Genomic DNA, 6,000 nt, shown 5'->3' on the forward strand with positions numbered 1-6,000 from the left:
AGTTTATTCTGTTGCTAGAAAATACTGTAAACATGGATTCAAAAGTCACCTTTATTTTTCACACTGGGAGTTAGGGAGAATCTGAGTAATTAAGTAGCAAGAACACAGATTCCTAAAGACACTTCAAAATCAAGATATTCTTGCCTAGGGAAGTAACAGTCTGTAGCAACAGATAGCTGCCAAGACAAACATGTTTTAAGCACCTACTGTATGCCAGGTTCTGCTTTGACACTTGTAAAGGGGCTGGAATCTTGGAGCTCTGTCAATGCCCCCAGATGGTGTTCTAATTTACAGAAAAATAAAATACTTTTAGGGTGAAATGGATTCTTCTACTCAAACCTGAGCAGATGAGAGATCTAATTCAGGTTAAGCAACACTATGCAGTATTCAAAATTAGTGAAAAAGGAATTTGCTTAATTATATTAGGTTTTTTAGACTTCGGAATATTCACCTTCAGTATATTTCTGTTGAGTGTCTACTGTGTTAAAAGAACTGGGAGGGTATAAAAAAATGATTAAAAGTGTTTCTGCCTTTTGTTATAGTCTAGAAGGGCAGAATATATATTGTTGCTTTAATTGAATGCTATATCTAATTATTAATGGTATAATTTTTTTTAATATATATAAATTTATTTATTTATTTTTGGCTACACTGGGTCTTCGTAGCTGTGCGGTCTTTCTCTAGCTGCTGCGAGCGGGGGCTACTCTTTGCTGCAGTGTGCAGTCTTCTCATTGCGGTGGCTTCTCTTGTTGCAAAGCATGTGCTCTAGGCACGTGGGCTTCAATAGTTGTGGCATGCAGGCTCAGTAGTTGTGGCTCACGGGCTCTAGAGCACAGGTTCAGTAGTTGTGGCGCACAGGCTTAGTTGCTCCGCGGCATGTGGGATCTTCCTGGACTAGGGCTCGAACCCATGTCCCCTGCATTGGCAGGCAGATTCCCAACCACTGCGCCACGAGGGAAGCCCAATGGTATAATTTGTACAGCTAAATTTTCATAGGTATGTATGTAAGAAAACTACTTGATGATTTTAACCTTACAAAAATAAACAGAGCCACCAAAACTTTAAAAAACTCAATAAATAAATAAAACTGGAAATACAAAAAAACTGGGAGGCAGTACACTAAAATGTTCACAGTGATGTTGGTTTTTTTTTTTTTTTTTTTTTTTTTTTTTGTAAACTGCGCCACCAGGGAAGCCCTCACAGTGATGTTTTTATGGTGATGGAAACATGAGTGATTTTGGTTTTCACTCTTATTTATTTTTTAGCATAAGCCTACTTTTCCTGTATAGTTTAAAATATAAAAATTCCTTGGAAGAAGGAGATGAAGGAAGAAATAAAGTTAGTGAAGATGGGAAGGAGGAAGGAAGGAAGGGAGGAGTGAGGGAGGAAGGAAGGAAATAAATCATGCTTGAGGAAGGATATTTTTCTTTCTGCCACTCACACTTCTGAGAACCCTGGCTGTTTAGGCCATAAACCCGCAACTGCTCATTTTTGCATATGCAGGTTGTCAAGTTTTTCCCAGATGTGGCAGAGCTTAAGATATCTAACCTGAGTATTATAGGAAAAGTTAGAATGATGGAATGGTTAAAGCAAACGGGAGTCTGAGTTTGCAACTGTTGTCCCAAATAAATTTAAAGCAAGTGAAAGTCCAAGTGAAAGGGATTGGAGCCAGGAAGTGACAAGTAGATGAGGATGGGGTCTAGTACAGAGGCCTGGGTATGAGCTTTGCTCAGGGAAGGCTGGCTGGATGCTGTGGGATTGAAGGCAGTGGGTGGAGTAAGTTGAAGTAAGGCTTGGGGTCTGAATCATCTGCTGGAATGACACCTAGTGTTTCTTGTGGTGCCATCAGAGACTCCTTGCCAAGTTAGAGCTTCTAAGGGAAGCCTCAAGGGACCTTCATTAGGTGAACCACCTGAGAGCACCCTGCCTGTTGGTAAAGGTTCAGATCCAGCCATATGAGTCCTGTTTCTCCTGGGTGGAGGTCACCTATGTCTCATTTGCGTCATTTCTGCTGGCAGTACATGATCCTTCAGATGCATTAACTGAATGTAGACTACCTTTCCAGAATTGCTGCACAAGCTGTAGTTCAGTTTTTCCCCTGAACCTAGGTTTCTGTAGAAGACCGTCAGACTGAAGTTCTTTTAGCTTCCATGCTATATGTGAGCAAGGTGGTATGGTATAGAAACTGATGGATTGGAGATATATTTTAAAAATCAGAGTATTCCACAGAAAAAAATCCAGCTTTCTGATACTGTTTGACAAACTGGAAAATCTGTTAACATTAGGCCCGATTCCCGCAAAGTGACTATAGGATAGAGCTAAACAATGGTGTTCATTCATTTCCTTCTTCCCACTTGACTGGACTATTCTCCAAAGGGATTGTTTGCTTACTGATACACAGAGACGCTTAGGAGCAAACACCTCTTCTTCCACCTCTGGACGTGAGGTTTGCATGACTTCTGAAACTCTAACATCACCTGGGTGCATGAAGGCAGTGAACCGAGCACAAGATTCTATGCTGAGGATGGTTGAGTGGAAAGGTGAAAATAACTTGGGTCCCTGATGACATCATTGAGCCACCGAATTAACCTGCTCTAGAGCCATCATGTCTTCAGAGTTCTCGTTAAGTAAGATAATGTATTTTGTTGATTCTACGTTACACTTTCTTTTCATTGTTCAACATCTCTGAAATCAGAATGTATTTTGCCATGATAATATCTTACAGTCACTGCTGGCCAGGGGTGGTCCTGACATAGTTGTCATTGCCTGTGCATGTGTCAATTTGATCATTATTCCCAGTGACATACTGACAGATGCAGCCCCTTGACAGTTCAGTCAACAAACCACTGAAGGATGTTCAAGTCAGGGATCTTGTTCTCTGTCTGAATGCCTTCCACTGACATCTTCTGGAAATATAAAAGCAAGCATCATCACTGAAACTTCCATAATGAGTATCAGTGCTTGGAAGAAATTTCAAGAGGCAATAGTGGAATAGTCTTTTAAAAAGTGCTACATCAACAACACTTTTGATGTAATAGAGGATAATATTGGGTAGAAAAAATATGGATATTAATGGCTCTGACTTTAAAAAGCAATTCAGGGCTTCCCTGGTGGCGCAGTGGTTGAGTGTCTGCCTGCTGATGCTAGGGGACACGGGTTCGTGCCCTGGTCCGGGAAGATCCCACGTGCCGCAGAGCGGCTAGGCCCATGAGCCATGGCTGCTGAGCCTGCGCGTCCGGAGCCTGTGCTCCGCGACAGGAGAGGCCACAACAATGAGAGGCCTGCGTACCGCAAAAAAAAAAAAAAAGCAATTCAGAAGATTCAAACTCTGAATGTGAAAATGTTTTATGAATGTGAACTATATGATTTATGGTTGTATATATACATATATTTCTAATCTATAACATATATTGTCTATGTGATATATGATAAAATATGTTATATAAGTTTTACAATTCTCTTCCAATAGGTAAAAATAAAAATTTTAAGTCATTAGAAAGCATTGTGTCAATGCTAACTGGCAGTGTTTTTATTTTTCCTTCTTGCTTTCTTTCTTAGTGGCTCATAAAATGATGGTGTGGATTACAATCGATGTCTTACATTTGACAAAATCAGTAAATTCTTTGTTGTTTAAGTTGCGGCTTTCTCTTTCCTGCAGTCAAAAGCTTCCACAATGATATAGCATACATTTTATGAATACTTTACAGGCAGTAGTTTTCTTTTTAGCTCCCTAAAGGAAAAGGAGTAGAATAAGTTAATATCCATGAAGTGTGGGAATCTGAGTTCTCCATCTGGTCTCTTCATAGATAGACAATAGGTATAAGTAGTGACAGGGCTACTTTCTTGTTAGTATAAGAATGTGATGGGTAGGGAGAGCAAGGAGAGACTTGTCTCTCTGTGAGCTAAGAAGACATCCCTACATCCTCCCTTCTGCAAAGACTTGTCACTATTCAACAACCAGAAGTTGTGCTCATGTGTTAATGAGCAGTATCTCCTGGAAATGAAAATGTGCCAGCATCGTTGCTAACAGATTTCTTAATTAACCTGCCGATACTTTTAGCAACTGAGTTACCTATTGTGTTAGAAATGAATTATTTGGGTTCTTTTGTCCCACAGTACCCCCTTTATGCTCTCTGACTATTATAGGACCGTGGTGCTTTTTGATTAGCCCATCATAATTTCCTGAAGTAAGCAAGAATTTGAGAAAACACCCATGGCACATTACTTCATTGCTTAAACTTGCTGCTGACTCTATTATCCCTTAATAACTAGGTCCTTCTTTAACAATAGTGTTAATTGTACCACTCATTTATTCTACACTATGCCTTTTCTTTTGACGTGTTTCATCCTCATAGACAAGATTAGTTGCCTCCCTTCAAAGAAGCTTCACCATGGGGCATTACTTGTTGGAAGAAGAAATATTTCCTGCTTTTCAACCTGTACATGCCCCAGTCATTCATGCCTAGGAAATATTCACTGCAACGTGGGTCTTACTTCTTCAAGAGTAACTAAGCCCTGGGACTGGGAGCTCCATCCCTGTGATAAAGTGCACATTTCCCATTAAATGCAAATTCTTCATTTGAAAAGGTTGAATAGAATGCTATTTTTAAAAAGAATTCCAGTTGGTTAAATTTAGTGTCCTAAAAAAATTCAGTCCAAGAATAGTTTCTGGCTTTGAGCCCACGTCGTTTCTTTTGTTGTGAATTGGATGTATTTTCATTCACTGTAAGCATTTCCTGCAGTGTTTGTCGTTCTGAGAACACATATTGATGGCTTTGTTGGCTTTGATAGTATTTGTCTTTCCTTCTAAAACGACTTATCTAAATTTTATTATTGCCAAACAAGTAGGACCTTGTTTTTATTTTAATTTGAAGTTTCTGTCAATTGTTTAGCCTCTTCTGTCATAAATTCAGGCTGCCGTATTCCCTGCTGCCACCCTTATCTCTATCTACAAGCCACATTTGCTCCTCTCTTCAGTACCTCAAAAGAGACAGCCTTAAAAGACAAATCTCTGTATTTTTTGCTAACAGTTGATTTGATTTTAAAGACTGGACAGTCCACCAGTGTCCTGTCAGTCCCTCTGACCTGCCCTATGGTCTCCTTTAGCTTCTCCTATTGATTTCTTTCTTGGTCCCTTGATGATTGCAAGAGGGCAATTTCTGTTTCTTGAATGTATATTTGGTGCTCCTGGGCCCTGCCCTAAATGCCTTATAGATGTAAAGGTAAGGAAACCAAAGACCAAAGTAATTAGGCAACTAGCCTGAGGTTACCCAGCCAATTAGTGGTAAAGCTAAAGCTTACAGCCTCATTTGCCCGACTATGAAAAACTCTCTCCTGTTATGAAAGTAATATTCAGAGCCTCCTAAAGAATGTGTTAATTTGGGGGAGGGGGCATTTCTAGTCCACTTCACTTTCCTTATATTCCAGACACAGAAACACAAGAATGACCATATCCTTGAGCTTAATTCTCCACATATTTGATCTGTGATATTTTGGCATATTTTACTTCAAATTTTACCACATCTGAGATATTAACGCCATTTTTTTTTTTTTTTTTTTTTTTTTTTACCCTGCATCGGCAGGCTGACTCTCAACCACTGCGCCACCAGGGAAGCCCTATTAGCACCATTGTGTGTTAATTTCTAAATTAACTTTTCTCCTAAATTTGTGATCAGTATATTTCTTGTTGGAATTCTGCCATAGTATCAGGATTTCATTATAGACTGTCTTATAATCCTGATGAAAACTTGTCCCTCTATCAGATTTTCCTGGTACAAGATGAAACATGACAATAGTCATCTAAGAGTGCTGTGTCGGGTAGTATGCCATCTTTCAGGCTTCTTGGACCTGAAGCTATATACCAAAAATAAACCTAACTTAATACAGTATGTGATGTGGAAATGCTACCATCAATGTTTGTACAGGAATCAATAGATCTAATCAATTGATGGAGTCGCTGAGAAATGCCTTGAAAATAACAAGAACCATGTAAATAGGCCA

This window comes from Neophocaena asiaeorientalis, unplaced genomic scaffold (genome assembly GCF_003031525.2).
Source record: "Neophocaena asiaeorientalis asiaeorientalis breed wild unplaced genomic scaffold, Neophocaena_asiaeorientalis_V1.1 scaffold188, whole genome shotgun sequence".
Classification (NCBI taxonomy): domain Eukaryota; kingdom Metazoa; phylum Chordata; class Mammalia; order Artiodactyla; family Phocoenidae; genus Neophocaena; species Neophocaena asiaeorientalis.